Source organism: Corvus moneduloides, chromosome 7 (assembly GCF_009650955.1).
Source record: "Corvus moneduloides isolate bCorMon1 chromosome 7, bCorMon1.pri, whole genome shotgun sequence".
Lineage (NCBI taxonomy): Eukaryota > Metazoa > Chordata > Aves > Passeriformes > Corvidae > Corvus > Corvus moneduloides.
The window spans coordinates 28,669,790-28,686,493 of NC_045482.1; the positions used below are offsets into that span (position 1 = coordinate 28,669,790).

Genomic DNA, 16,704 nt, shown 5'->3' on the forward strand with positions numbered 1-16,704 from the left:
ATGTACAGGGTTGCCAACACCTGAAGATGGTGCAAGGTGCAACTTAAGTATTATCCATGATTCTCCCTCTAGATTTTGCAAGATGAGTGCACAGGCAAAATCATTATATCCATTAATTTTAAAGTACTGGTATCTCTTTTGCTTGCTACTTGCCAGGCAAGTATAGCCACCAAGGTGTGCAGCTATTAAATGTCAAACACAGTTCCTATCACCCTTTTTTGTTCTTCACTTTCCTTTCACTGTGCATTTTCCTCAAGATCTTTCCTCCTTGATCTCCTTGAGAAAAATGGCCTTCTTTATTGATTAAATTACAAATTCCAATGCCGGATGACTGAGTTATATGATAACACCTGACAAAAGACAATTGAAATAAACAGAAAAATTAGCACTCTCTTTATTACAAAAGGTTTGGATGTTGAGTAGCTGACTGAATTAAATGGAGATTGAGCAGATCTGAGAGAATCGATTAGGAAAAACAATGCAGAATTCAGAAAAGAGATAGCAAAATTAGCAGCTTACTAATTCACCTTCAAAAAAGATGGAAAAAGTTGAGAAAGAGAAGGAAACTGTATCCTTTTTGTCCATTCACAACAAGAAATTGCCCAAAAGCTTACCTCTGTGATAAGACTCCTAAGATACTGAACTCTGACATCAAGTTACCAAAGGCCAACAAATACATGACCAGATCAGCAGCCTTTAGGGTCCATTTGTTCTTTTAGTAGACCTTTTTAATTAGTGGTATCACAAGCCTTGGCCTTTGTCCTGTGGCCTGGGAACCAGCTTTTGGTAATGTATCATTGCATTTTATTCACTGCTCATAGATGCTAATGAGGTATTTTTAATTTTGTCTGCTTGTGACACTTCCTGCAATACAGATGTCTTGGGCTTTCTTCCTGCAGATTAGGCAAGAGTTATTGGAGTTCTTAGATTAAAAAAGAAGCTGATAAAGCAAAGCATCTAAAATGGCATGATCGACTTTGAAACCATGTCATCTCTCAGTGACTTCCCTGCAAGCTTGTTGTGAGGTAGATGGAGTCTAGCAAAGATGAGTTCTAGCAAAGCTCTGAAAAGAGTGTAAACACAGCTCTTAAACAAGGACTGCAAACATGATAATATTTACTTACAGCTTCTGCATTACTGAAGTGTCATATTCGAAGTCATGCTCCAGTGAAAATCTTAAGTGACCTGTGGAAACATCAGAAAACAAGTCTTCAGTGGATATTTCTAATTGCATCTTCTACCAGATGGGGAAGAATTTTGACATTATTCAGAAATTAAATAGAATGAAAATATTATTTAAGTTTAACCACAAAGCAGTGTAAAAAGTTTTTTTAATGCTCACCTGAAGGTCCTCCAACACTAGCTTCAGCTGCAATTATTTGCTTTCTGCAAAAATCCTAGCCCACAGATCTGCTAGCAGCAAATGTTTGTGGAAACGATAAATATTTTAACACAATCAATCTGACTGAGAAATTGTGCAGCCCTGTCTGAACTTTTCATAATCCTAAATGCTTCATCCTCACAGAAGAGACAAGAAATCACTCTTGTCCCAGTTTCCAAATGGGAGATTTACACCAGGGAGAAATGTAGGCTGTGAACACATAATCTCATTGCAGCGCTCTCTTTGGGGACACTCCTGTCCCCACCACCCATCACTGTGCCCCATCATTCCCTCCTGCTGGAGTTCATTTCACCTTCCATTCTGCCAGTTGAACTACATATGTGCTCACGTTAGTCAAGAATTATTTGAACTTCTCAAGTCAATCCAGGAGCTGCAGCCAGATGGAAGATATGTGAGTGCAGCCTACACAATTTGCCCCCAGTCTCACAGCAGGCGTGGCAGGGGAGAGCCTGCACACTGGCTGTGAGCCCCTATTCCCCTCTTTGAAACACCAAAAGCAAAGCTCAGAATGAAGAAATTTGCTCAAGAAACCCACATCTGAAAGGTTATTCTCACTATTTTCACCTTTATGTCTTATCCAAACCCCACAATTCCATCACAGTCTCATGAAAGTAAAGAGGCAAAAAATTGTGACAAATTTAACAAATTCTAGATTAGTTTGTAATAATTTATTATTTTATTTATTTATTTGTAATAATTTATTATTTTATAATAATTTACCCTGTGCCTGAACTCTTTGCATTGAGCACAGTGCAGACATCGGCCCTGGTAGTCCCTGCTCCCTGGAGCTCACTAGCAAGAGATCAAAGAGCTAGAAGTATAGGCAGGGAAAAGACAGAGACAGCAAAATTGGAGGACATTTCTGTACAGTAGCTTGTGAGCACAAAATCCCACTCAGCCAGTAAGAAATGAATCACTGCAAAGAGATTCTGACCCTGCTACCTATTATGCTCGACAGACAATCTCAGTGAAATAATTTATCTAGTTATTTACATGGCTTCCATTAGAGCAATGTCTGAGCATTCACAAAGCAGATGGGTTTTTCCTCACTGTGCTCCTGAGAAGGAGCACCTGCTGCTAACGCTACATCATAGACAAGGAATAGAGATACTAAAAAGACAAAATGCTTTTTCCAGGGAAACTACTATCTGGTCTGACAAAACTCTATATAATGCCAGAGGGCTTCTGTAGGTTAAGGTGCTGCACTCAGGGACGGGCCATCAGACTTTAGCCATAGGCAGACTTCTTACCACCCTGGTAACTCTTTTTTGGACAATGGCTTCTATACAGTATGAATCAGGAAAAGTGAAATGGAAAAAGGGAAAGGGAGGGTAAAAAGGGAAAATAGGGAAAAAATGATAAAGGAAAGTCACAATAAATGTAGCACCATCTGAAAAAAACCAAACTGCAGAAACAGAGGAACCAGTCATGCCATTCACTGAGAGGACTGAAGCAATTGTTTCCTTCAAGAAACCTCATTCATTCCATTTCCATAACACAGAAAAGGCACTCACAGTCCCCTCTTTCAACGTATTAAGATTAACACACATACAGACTCTCACATTTCCTTCCTTCTCCTATCAGTCTTTCCTCATGGAAGAAGTCACGAGAAAGGGATGAAGATGCAAACATTTCTGCAAGCTGTTCTGCCAGGGCTGAATCCTGAAGGTGGGACACCCAAAGGAACGCAGGGGTGACAGAGCACCCACCAAAAGGACTCAGTCTTCACTGTCAGCTAACTCCTGCTCTTTAAAATGGTGACAGTGGAAATGCTTCTTTGGTGATATCCCAGGAGGAAGCTCAGAGCCCAGCATACCAGCTTGTTAGAAAACAAGATCCATCTGTTAGCTTAAACCTCCAGGACTGGTAGGTAGTCTTTTCTATAAAGTAAGACAGCACAAACTCTAGGTTTCATCAGCAGAAGAATTCTGGTCTGCACACTGCCTCTCTAAACATAATAGCTCCCCTTTGGCTAGAGAATAGAGGATTCCCTAAACGAACCCTTTGATCTGCAAGACACTGAGCCTTCTCCTGAAATTTCTTCTCAGACATTTGAATTCCCTCTTGGGTTACAGCATGAAACCTTTCTCAATCTCTCCATTAACGCAGCAGATAGACAGATGGGATAGCCTTCATCTTTCAGAACTCTTGAAGTTTCATTTCCCATCAATTTTAACAGGAATGCTCAGAGCTCCTGTTGAGTTTAAGAGAACCAAACCTATAGACTGTGCTCAGTAAAAGCCAGGAGAATCCCAAGCCTGGTAGTCCCTCCACAGGGCTGTCATCAATTAAAAAGAAGCAGCGTAATGTAAGTAACAGTATAATGGCCAGATTTCCCCCTCCACACACACTGCCAAATCATTTTTGAAAACTCTTCAAGCATTACAAATAAAAAGCCCAGTGTGTGCTGTAGTGGAGGTGGAGCTATACCAGAACCACCGCTGGGTCTAAACGTCTTCTCTTCATTAATGCATTTTATTCTCTCTTCATCGCCAGTCAAAGGAAAGGAGGTGTTATTGCCCTTTGGCAAGCTACAGAAAATCCAACACTGCAGATGGATTACACACCTCACCCAAGGTCCCTTGGGACACCCACATCTGCACAGAGAACTAATCCCAAAATGCCATGTACCCAGTGCCCTGCCCTTCCCCTCCAGCATAGCCTAATTCTCTGAATTTCATGATGATTCAGAAGTCTATTTAAAGCCCCTACAGCTATGGGTGTGTGCAAGGAGTTAAGGCTGAGCCAAAAAAGTTTGAATTGAGCAGCTCTGGTTGAGATTCTTGGTAAGAGTGAAGCACAGAGCTGGGAGGGTTTAACCTGACATGGGAAAAAGGTGGCATGTGTCAGCTGGGTTATGATGTGAACCCCCAAGAAGATACAGTAGCAATGCTAGTGTCCTCTTCCCCATTAATCTGCCCTGTAAACAGTCCAGTGGTGCCCACACAGCCTAGCACAGCTTTCCCAAGCCTGCTCCATCCTTGCATAGCAAGTGCTGCTCTGAAACAGGAAAAAACCAGACACAGAAGAGCTACTAATACCTCTTACAGTTTCCCAGTGTAAATGAAGTGGCCAGGCACAGTTACACACTGAAATGAAGGCAGCCAGGAAAGCTGACAAGGTTCACAGACACACGGCCATGGTTTACTACTCAAAGCACACTAAGCTCTTTAGGTAAGCTTTGTTATTACAGATGGCATTGCTTGCCCTAGATATGATGTCCAAAATGGGGTTGCTCTCTGTAATCCTTCAGAGGCTGCTTATAAATCAGAGAATGCTTCACCTCTGGACACACGGCACTGATAGATGATAATGTAAATGGTCCAGTGTTTTAACCTTAGCAGGCATTTGCTTAGGTTATTGTAGACAAAAATGAGGTCAGGAACTGTGGTCACAAGCCTTAATCGAAGAGCCTCAGCCTGGAGTCGTCTGGAGCCCTCTGGCTTGTACAGTACTGTGCCCGTGGCTGACCCGTACAGCGAGCGATAGGCTGAGGGTGCTGAGGGGTGAGTGGGCTCTCCTGTCCCAGCCCCGCACAGCTGCGCCCCACAGTGCCACCTCCGCCTCCCAGAACCCTTCCAAGCCACTTTGCCGAGTAAGAAACAGCAATTGCAGCAACATAATTGCTGTGGAAATGATTTTGAAGGCATCAACCCCTAAACACACACAGTAAACAAAATCTGCTTCTCTATGAGCTCTTCCACTTTTCTCAGGCATCTGAGGGATGTCCTTTATAAACCATGAGATAAGAGCAGACTCGCTGTTCAGACTGCATATCTGCCTGGTTCCTTAGATACCAATGAAAGCCTAAAGGCATGGCTTGGCATCTCATCCCCTTCTTATAAACTCTCTCAGAAAGTTACAGCTGATTTTGACACAAAGATGATGAGAAATGGGGAGCTATTTGTCCCATTCTGGGGAACATGCCAAATCCTGTATTAACACCCCCAACCCTATTAAAAACAAAATAAAGGAAAAAAAAAAACAACCAAAAAACACAACAAAAACCAAACCAAACCAGCAAAAACCAACCCTCCTGTTTGCTACTGATTAGGCAGCCGAATTAAAACTGATGAAGTGATTGGATAGGATCCAAAGCTGTTTATCTGCACATAAATCACAGACATGCTTTACTCAGCCAGTATGGATTTACTGAGCTAGAGGAAAGACCTCGTACTTGGAATGCTGATTATTACAGCAATTAAAATATCAGTGAAGCAAACATTTGGGGTAGAAAGCTGTTAAGGGCTCCTGGAGAAATCATTCCATTAAATATTAATTCAATCAAATTTCAAATTTAAAAAGAAAGGGGGTTTTAATAGACAGTTGGTTTGGTTTTTTCTGATTAAGTGTATGTTGTTAGAAAAATCAAATTCAAAAGAAAGAAAGACACAAAATAACTAGCTGGACATGCCAAAGGAGATTAGAAAGGAAGGCTGATACATATTTTATGATCACAAGGGAATAAAAAAAATAAATTGAGAGATGTACTGTCAAACCAGACACAGTGTTAATAGCTAAAGTATATGGCAGTAAGAACTGCTGTTCCCACAGCTATTAATGTAAAACTGAAAATTTGGAGCAGGCTGCAGCAAAAGAAAATAAATCACACTTTTTTTTTCAATTTGAAAATATATATAAAATAAATCCCTATCCCCATCATTCATTCTCTGCATCCCAAGCCCCCAACACACAAGACTGTCATTTCAGCAAGCTACAACTTCCAGGCAAGTGAGACAAGTGACAATTTCTTACTATTAATCATTGCTAATTTATTTATGCGATTTTTCTACTTATAAGAATCATTGGCCAGGAGATTATTTCCTCCTTCCCCTTTGAGTCCTGAGAAACTATTTAACATGGGAAGTAGTTAAGGGGGGCAAAGAGGGGAGAGTGTCATGTAGCCAAGTTACGCATCCCAGCTGGAATTTGGGATGATGTCTTGCAGTTCTGACTCCTTCAGCCAAGTTTCATACAGGAAGCACGAATGCGCCAAGGGCGCAGTGAAATCCACTGGAGCCAATAAATAGCACTTGACTCCATTAACACATCCCGCTATGGATCCCTTCATAGAACCCTCAGCCACCTTGCAACCAGTTTGCTCACAAGGTAGCCAAAGATTTGCACAGGGGAAAGGTTCAGGAGCCAAGAGGACCCTCTGATGAAGCCTCACAGATGCAGTGTGTATGCACATGGGATGTGTATCCAGAGCCCTTCCAGAAGAGGCAAACACTGCTCATATATAAGGCTTATATGGAAATAGTGGCCATGGAAGGTCATGGTGCCACCAGTGAGGTAAAGGGGAAATTGCTGTGAAGAACTTCATGGGGCCCCTGGAAGACAACTCACTCCTTGCACAGAGGCTCCTCTCCAAGCCTGGATGGGTACAGGGGTACCAGAGAGGAGCATGCAGTTTTTGCCCATACACAACAATCTGTTCCAGCTAGGAAAAAGGACTAAGAAAACATTTCTAAAATTCATAGATTAAAATTTTGTAATGCATGTGTTACAAGTCTGATTGTTATTTCAAAGCTATTAGTAACAAGAATAATTTCACCTAACACAGAAATACCTCCATGATCTCTTTCTGGAGTAAGAAATAACTTTTGAGGAAAGTAGTTGACAAATTACTTGACAAATTTGTCAACTACTTTGGGGCCATCAAGATAAAAGGCTTTATATGTTGTATGATTTTTTTATGTATATATATAAAACACTTTTACTGGACTGTTGATAAAAGCCTGAGCTACAGAGGAACTTTTTCCCCCAGCTGAGAAAAGGCAAGCTGCTAGACAAATCAGTTCAATCTCTGCCTTTCAAACAATATAAAGCAGTATAACTTTCAGGAGTAACACCTCATCTGTTTTTTTTTCCAGACTGCCTATCAGGAATCAAGAAGTAAGTAAACATTTGAAAAGTGTTCCTCTGAGAGCAAAGGTTTAGATTTGAGTCACAGGATCCATTGAAAAGAAAAATTGCTTCTGTGCATTGGGACAGTGCCTTCCCTTCTGAAAAGTTTCTAAAAAGAGCAAATGGAGATAATCTTTTTACAAGGTATAACCCATATGGAAATTCATTATTGCTTCCCTTTAAAAAAAGTCAAGATAGTTCAGAAAGTGAGAATGGAATCACTATTTAAAAAAGGTTAAAAGTATGCAGAAGATTTCCTAACAACTATAGCCAGTAAAGGCATGGTTAAAGTGCTTTATCATGGTCTAAAGTGAAGCTCCGATTGATGAGAACATGAGATAAACAAAAGAGGTAAAGACATAATAGAGCCCTAAATCACTCAGCATATTTAATCCAGAAGTGGGGGTATATATACCCAGCGATTGTTGATTCAATATTTTAAGGATCCATTCTTCTCCTAGCACAAAACACTCGCTAGAGTGGCTTCAGCAGTGCAGCTCCCTGAAGGCTGCATTACTGCTCGTTAGCCCTGTGCAACCACCACTGTGGAGGCAGAGCTGAAAGGAATCATTGTTCCTGCTGTACAAAAGCTAAACTGAACCTCCAGAGAAGGTGAATGATTTGCAAAGGATTTTACAGCAAGCCAGTGGCAAAGCTGGGGGAAGGGGGGAACCCCAACTTACGAGCTGGTGCCTCCCAAACACTAGTCCTCGTTGCTGGCAAGTACACCCTGGAGTTAGGGACTACTTTCATTCCTGCCTTTTCCACAAACAGCCATGACTATTAACTTGAGACGGTCACCAAAAGCATGTACATATGCATGGAAGGTCACAGAGGCAGGGCCCGGGACAGTGCTTGAAGACAATACTTAGCTCTAGGTTCTACTTTCAAGAGGTGTGAGAGATACTGGAGATGAAAGTTTGATCCTAAAGGGCCTAAACTAGACCTACAGCTGCTTGGAAATAGTCTTCTGTTGTAGCCGACATTCATCCTGAATTCAGTCTGATTACACAGCGTTAATTGTGGCAGGAACCTGAGGGCAGAGCACAATCCCACACCAGAGCACACCGGGTACACAGGCAAGGCAGGGTAAGTCATGGAGCCAGGCAGAGTGCCCTGGATGGTCACACCAAGCTGCACACTTTTCTTTAACACTTATTAATTTAGGTGATTAGATGAGTCAAAAATTCAGAGGGAGCTGTTGTTCATTACTTTTTTTCCCCCCTTTGGCTATTCCAAGAGACATTTTAAGGGACAGATGATCTTTTTAACATATAGTTATGGTTCTCATTAGCACTAAACCCATGAATATGAATATGAATATGAATATGAAAAGAATTCAAGGAGAGACAGGAAATGACTGCAAACATCTTAAGCTAAAGAAAATTCCTATTCTTTCTCCAAAGAGTACAGTTGCACCATTCTGGTGTAGAATGTACCACTCTGGGCAAGGAAGATCAAAGAAGTAAAACCCACTGAGCCAAGTTCACCTTTCACATTGTTTCTTAGCCAGACCCAGGATGCAGTCAGCAGCTCTGCCCAGGAAATTTCTAACATGACTCTCTCCTGACATTACAGCTTGATCTGTCGACATTGACACATCCAGTCTTTGGGTTCTGCCAGGCCTTTCAAAGAAGGGATGTGAGGGGGCCAAGCCTGTGTTGCCGGTCCTGTCGGCAGCTCGGCTCCCCGCCAGCTCACACTGCAGGACACCAGCAGAACAGCCAACAGGGCCAGTGCTTTTACAGGCCAGTGACCCCCAGCCTGCAGCAGCCATGCCATGAACCAAAGTACTGGAAGTCCAAGCAAATTTTAAGATCAAACTTGACAGAGGCCGCACAAACTCACAGGGCTTTTAGGATCCCTGATAGGCACTCAAACAGTTCTCAATAAAGTAACATTCCTCTGCCTCTAGACTGCCCAAGGTACAGGAGAGACTTGCTCTGGAGCACAAGGAGCACCTGACTATTCCTTTTTTCTCTAGGCACTGTGGCACTCGGTCCCTCTGGATGTGTATTTTTGTCCAGCAGCCGAATTAGGCCATATGATCCCATTGTCCCCCATGAGATGACCAAATCTATGCTCAGTATAGCAACCTGCAAAGGAACAGTGTATCGGGGATTTCTGGGGCTTTCTGAACACGTCTCTGCAGACTGTTGTCTGCTAATGGCACCACTTGATTGATTGGTTCCTGCAGCCTCCTTCACATCTCCTCTCTTTCAGAGGACTCCCAGCCCGGGAGCTGTCTGAAGGACTGAAACTGACACTTCCCCTGGAAAAACATTTTCTGGACCCTTATGTCTTTGCCAGGCAGACCAAAGGGAAATGAATCAACACAATGGGACAAGATTGGTTGTTCTGGAAAACTCTGTGTTGGGTCCATCATTTTACAAAATCAGAGAGAAACATTTTATATTTCTGTCAAAATAAAAAATTAATGTTCAATAAGGAATTTAAAAATGCCTTTCTATTTTCCAAACTGAAACTACAATGTTTCCAAAGTGGAAACTTTTCCTAGTTTCAGACAGCACAAAATGAGCACAAACTATAAATAGTACCTACTTGTAGTGCTCCTGTGGAAAATGCTGTTGAGTTTTTGTGGGATATATTCTAGGACCGAACTAATCAATTTCCACTCAGCATTCCCCTTTTTATACTACATCCCATCTACCTGTCCTGAGTAATTGAAAAGTAGTAGGTGCTTGTGTAACAATGACCTCTGGCAAAACACACCAACACTATTTTGGATTTGAACTAGTATAAGCAGGGCCTGCAGCAGTGACCCACCTTTCTAGTTAACTGTGTTTTCCCCACCCATTATACAGCAGCTGAAAAGTTGTATCAATTCCCTACACTGCACCAGGCACACATTTTTTTTATAACCAAATGATTAGAGTAACCTACCTACTTTATAGACAGTCTGAAATATAAGGCTCACAACAAAGTCAAGGGAGAAAGTGCCATTCAGTCTAATGACAGCAGAGTTAAGTCATTGAGCCACTAGAAAATGCTACATCTAATGTCTGTCATTCTTTGCCTTTTCCAAAATCACAAATAGGCTGTGGCAGCCTCAGGAACAGTGGCCAAGTCTTCTAGTTCCCAGATTTGTGCTTTAACTACTTGACATATCCTCTCATCACTGGAGCAGGAGACAGAATGATCAGAGACCAAAACCCCTCACACTGAGCAATCTGAAAATATAATGTTTCAGCACAACAGAGACTTGTGTCATTCCATCACTAACTCACCAGCCCAGAGGACAAGTCCAAGACAAACGTCCCGGCAGCAGTCCAAGGTCAGAGACCCAGAAGGTAAACCCGTCAAGAATTGGTGATGTAAACGCTCCCTCTCAGAGACAGTCCCACTGCATTCTTCTCTGAATCCCTTGGACTCTGCAAACTTCCTTCTCTGGCATGCCTCTTTGGACTTCTTCCTTCTATTTTTCTCATAAGCTTGTTTGTGGATGATTTATCTATTTTAAAAAAAGGCATGTTTTTCCTTCATTGAAAAAGAAGTGCGTCTGCATTTGGCCGATACTGTAACGGTGTTATAAAGTCCTCTTTGAGAAAGGATCTCTCTACTTCATGTCCTTCCTCTTTCCTGAGTTATGTGACAAAGATCCTGAGAAAATAGCTCATAGACTTCATGGTAAGCACCATCTCCCCTTCTCCCTTTTCCCTCCTCACAACATTTTTAGAAACTATTTAAATGATCCCATGCTTGGTCTGAGCATTGAGTCTGATATGGCATCATTTCTGAAGGGCCCACTTTCCATCCATCACTGACCAGGACACAGAATCCCTATTCAGTGTAAACATGACTCAGTTTAATTTTTCCAAAGACCATTTGATTTTACTTTCTGGTATACACAAGTGAGTAAATATTACTTGGTAGGCTAGAATTTCATGAAGCCCAACTAAAATGAGGGCTACAAATCACTAGATGCAGCATAAACATATGGTGAAAACTTTGTAATCATCCCCAGTTTCACAGAGGCATCCTGTGAGGCAGCCAGGAAAGGAATTTAAGTCAGTTGTCTGAGTCCCCATAAACATAACCCATCTTTCCTCCATATCTCTGTTCTCAGAAAACACATATTTTCTCAGTTTCTGCCTAGCTAGCAAATATCAAAAGCTAGCAGTTTTCTGTCTCCAGTATCAACTCAGTTACAAGAATTTTAATTGCAATTGGTTTCCTAAGTCATCCTCTCTTCTCACTAATTTTTGCTGAAAATGTACCTCCTGTCATTGCATGGACTCCATTCTAATCAAGCTACACAGTTCTCTCCACACTTTTGGCACTGCATTTAAAAATCAAAGTGCCAAATCCCTCTGTGAACTACTCAGATTCAGCACTTATATATGCCTGTCAAATTCAGAGAGAAGTCAAACTTCGACCCTAAAAAAGTTGATATATGAAAACATGGCAGTGCTTCCTTGGCTAGAGGAAAAAAGAGATTACTTATAAAGCCTTTACTTAATTCTTTGCATCTGTATTACGGAACAAGCAATTATAAAGCACCTCAGATTGTTCTAAACAGTACAAGTAAACCTATCAAAATGAGATGCACATGCCAGCATCTTTTCCAAACAGAAATGTTAAGCACAGTTGCAGCACTGCTTCAGGTCAGTGCAGTCCTGTAGTAATTACAAGTGCTAAGAACAGACCAAAGACCAGATTCAGAGCAGAACCCATCCTTCTTCACCTATAAAGAAAATACATTTCAAAGAAAACCCAAGAAAGAGTGAAGGAAACTTCAGAAAATTAATGAAATCCCCAAGCCTGATGCTATATGCAGTGCTAATGATGGCTCTGTTAGTGAGCTGAAGAGGAATGGCACAAAGGATGGAGAATCTGCCAGACACTGACAGGCCAAGATAAAATGAAGAGTTATAAACAGTTATACAGAAAGACTTGTTTTCCCCTGGTGATGAACTGCTCTCTTTAACTACAGACCCAGAGCAGACACAGGATTTAGTCTGTGGTACCTAACCAAAAAAATGTTACTGACACCTACTTAAAGGAGGGAAGATATTTTTAAAAACCTCTTAGTTTAACTTCCTTCATCCCACAAAGCATTGCCCATTTTACATAGGAATAAAGATGAGACCTTCTAGGGGAAGACCACCTGGCATTTGCACCCTAAGGAGCAACTCAATGTCACTGCATAGAAGACTAAAGCTTGAATCAGTTGCATAGCTGGGTCCATATTAATTGATACACACTGATCATGTGCTATATAGGTACAAAAAAATATTTTGACAGAACACCCTGGGAGTGTTACCTTTCCTATGGTCCTGAAACACTACTAGTATAACTTTCATAGGTTATTATGCAACCGCTTCAATGACTCATATGAGGGGTGGATTAAATCTGTGACGATCCCCAGCCAAAAAGATTGAGTTACTGCAGCAAAATCTCTTGCACTGACTCCTGATAATTTGCATTTACTTTCTTCAGCCTTTACAGCTTCTTTCTTTGACACTTACTGCCAGTGCAACTGTGGCATTGCTTTCAGTGAATATCACAAACACTTTGTGACTAATTTTTTACCAAAGAGCAGAAAAGATCTGAGAGCCACTGGGATTGCAAGCCCTCCAAGCACCATACAAAGTTAGGGCTGGAACAGAAACCTAGAAGCAAAAACTTAGAATCTCACAACTGGAGTAAAGTTTGCAGCTAAAGTGGCTTATACATCCAGTAAGGGATGCTGCAGAACCAAGAGACAGGGCAGATTGCAAAAATGGACTCCTTTGTACTGCAGAGGAACTCATGTCCACACCAGTACAGATGTTTTCCTGCAAGTGTTTATGTGTTTGCACTGGGGAAAGAAACTTGACCAGCAATGAAACTGAAACTTTCTGGTAGCTGGAAACTGCTAATTTTCCACTTCTCCAATGAAAATCTCAAAGCTCAAAGAAGATTTCTGTAAAGCAAAGTTTTTACAGGAATAAATTAATCTTCCAGCGAGCTCTCCAACACACACATCCATAGTATCACGTAACATGTAGTATTTAGGCTGACTTATTTTCCTTGCTAAAAGCAACACCACTCTATTTCTCTTTAGGACACCTCCCATTTTCATTTCAGATAATTACAGAATAAAATCTACTGTCTTCTCCACTTCCATTGCTGTTGACAGAGACCCATGCCTAAAGACTTATTTTCCAGTGTACAGTTAGATCCCTAGCAAGCTCTGCCCATCAGATTATTCCATTAATTTTCCAAATGACATGAGATCACTGTTTTACGTTCATTTCCTGATGATTATCAAGGTCCTGGGAAGATTGCATTAAATTTTGAGCAAATCCTTATGAGAATTGTTACTTAAACACAGTAATCACTATCTGTTTTGGACAATATGAGCCACTTCCATGCACTGAATGTTACCATTTCATTTTCAGACATTGCAAAACTCATCAGCAGGCAATCATTAATTGTTAGCTGGGATCCCTATGCAACCTCATCAATTAGGTGTTTTGTGCCTATATATAAAATATATTTAAAATAAAGCAAGAACTATCAACTGTATATCTGTGCTACAAAGAGATAAAGAGTTTTGTTAATCACTTGTCTTCATTATATCAGAATCACTGATTTAAATATCAGTATCAGTTCTTGCACTGTCCACCAATTCCAGTAAATTTTCAGTGGAAATACATTTAGTTCACATTTACTCAGATGTGAGGTTCTGGCAGTATGCATTTGTAGTCTCTCTTTCATAAAGCCTTCCCGGCAACACAGATACAAGGCTGGTTTCAGACAGGCTCACAAAAAGTGCCGTAAGCAGTCAGGAGCCCAAGAGCCCATTTGGAGCAGCAAGCCCTGCAAGTGGGGAATTAAGATCACCCATTGCATTACAAGAGCTGTAGGGTCAGCTCTGCTTCAAGGAAACAGCAGGAGTGGAATACAAGAGTAAGATTTTCAACAGGTACCTCAGAGGTGTCCAGCTGTCTCCTCAACACAGTGGAGAGTGAAGCACCCAAGCCCCCCACAACCTGATGAAGAGTCCCCCCCAGCCTTTCTATAACACAGTTCTGACCAGGCACAAAAGTCACAAGGCTGTAAATCTCCATGTGGTCTCACATAAATCTCACCTGTACAACCACAGCACACTTGACTTTTTGTTTCATATTGTGAAGATACAAAATATCCAATTTCTTTCTTCAATGTTACAGAAACAAGGATTCCCAACATGTACCAATGCTACTGCAGTGCCTTTATTCAAAGACGGATTATTAAGGCAACTAATGGTCGTGATGGACAAGGCCAACAAAATGGCAATTGGACTTCTCTGTTGAACCCACTGTATCAGACAGGAAAGACTGAACTCCACACTCGTTGATTTCAGAAAACAGAGTATTTCTACCTAGTTTGTCATAACTACCTCATTAAGCAAACAATTTCCCTTTCTGCCTGCCCCGAACCATCTAAAAGTTTAGCCTCATTTCCAATTTGAATTTGCCCTTTATTAAATTGAATTCACTGTTCCTTGTGTTACTACTTGTGTTATGTATCATTTCTTCTTCCTGGTATTAAATGACCCTTAAGATGATCATCCTGCCATGAAGCATTTCTCTAGATGAAACTGGCTAAATTCATTCCTGCTCCTGTAAGTCCTTTAATGTTGCAGTCTTCCTTTGGAGTCTGGTTTCTGAAGTTAAGAGCATGATCTTGGTGCATGATGCTACAGGTGTGATCTTAGCAACAGCATAATGACACATTTGTTAATTCTCTTTCCCTGATAAAGCTGTTTTTCAACCTTCATTAAAATGAGCCGTGTTTTGGTAACTTCCATCAGCAAATTCTTCTTTTCCTGACTGCTTTCATTTTGCATCACTCATCTCAGGATAGATTTGCTGGTTCAGACCAGACACTTCCCTTGTGGCACCACAAACATCTATACATGGAATTAAAAACTATTGGGTCTCAGTGCTGCCCAAGCCTTTCGAGAGCTGGCAGTCTAGTTCACAGTGATGTGAGAGGCACTGGATCATGCTGTCAAACAGGAATGAAGTTAAGAACTCTTATGTTTTCCTAAATCTTGAGCTGTGGTGTACAGGACTTATTGTGGAGTCACGCACTATCCACCACCAGTAAGGTTAATGCAGTTGTGAATTTCAACCGAATTGCCTCTCTCTTCATTTACATATTATTTTAATTCAGCTGGTTTTCATATGCATTCTACCTTCTAACTGTTCAAGTGCAATTTGACACAGTCATTTCCTTACTTGTGATCCTTTCCTGTATGTCCTTCTCTGGACCTGGACCAAACCCCTTCCTTTGTTACAGAAAACTGCTGGGTAACAGACCAATTTTCAATGCATCTGTGTGAACAAGAGCAACAAATACTGAAAGGAGCAGATTTTGAAGTGAATCAAGGATGTAAATGAGTGCAGGAACCAAAAGCTATTTTGGAAAGACATTTCTGAGCTACCTTAATAGGCTCAGCCTGCCATATTTCAAAACAGCATCAATGGACAGAAGTAATAAAAATTCTCTGATCAGTTTAAGCACAGACATCCCTCACAGTTGTTATCTGCATGTGTGCACATGCACTCACACAATCACACATGCTTCTTCACCTGTAGGATCAAACCTCTTAAAAGTCTTCCATGATTAATTTGAAAATAATTTATAACCCAACCAGAGACCCACCTAGAAGACTGCTAACAGTACCTACAATCTGCCCTCCAAAGGTGTTCGCTTCTAAGGCTTTTTTTTTTTTTAACAAATATGGATATGGACATAGATATAATCTGAGCACATTTTTGTGTCTATATATATATGTTTGTGTATATATGTACGTGTGTATGTATGTATATGTCTGTATATACTGTATATATATGTATGTGTGTAAGTATAGATGTGTATGTATAGCTACACAGACACTTATTTGTAATTTTGGCCTCATATGCCCCCAAACAGCGAAGCACTTGAAAATTATTCTTCCAGTGGGGCTATGGCAGCATGGTGAAAATCTCTCTGCTCTTAATTAGTCAAAGGCTCTTAAACTCTTGGAGTTATAAACTGCCAGAAGTAGAAATCTATTGAATGTAAGAAATGTGCTTTAGATAAGCAGCAGAGAATAAAGTACAAGATGGTCCAGTGTTACTTGTCTTGACGAAGTTTTACTTTCCCTGGATCAGCAGCAGAGCTTTTCGTATTCCTTCTTTACTTTTAATGAAACTTTACAGAATCTCCCCTGTACCCTGACCTGGGATTCTTAAAAGAAATGCAACAGCCTATATATTTTTCTGATTATATTTTCCAGAGCCAATTTCACACAGGCTGTTTATAAGTCACTCACCAGAAAGCAGAAAAGAAGAAAAGAACATTTTCCATTTCTTTACTAAAAAGCAAAAAGCCTCAAACCAAACAAAATTGTACAC

At 40.9% G+C, this 16,704-nt stretch overlaps 1 protein-coding gene across 5 annotated transcripts in view; it reads right to left on the reverse strand.

The window, feature by feature from the left end:
- Positions 1-16,704, reverse strand: part of SEMA5B (semaphorin 5B) — a 271,124-nt gene that overhangs the window by 185,607 nt on the left and 68,813 nt on the right. For all 5 annotated transcript variants that reach the window (XM_032114157.1, XM_032114158.1, XM_032114156.1 and 2 more), the window contains exon 2: positions 1,125-1,185. The gene's annotated coding sequence lies outside the window, so the exon portion shown is untranslated. The remainder of the gene's footprint in view (positions 1-1,124; positions 1,186-16,704) is intronic.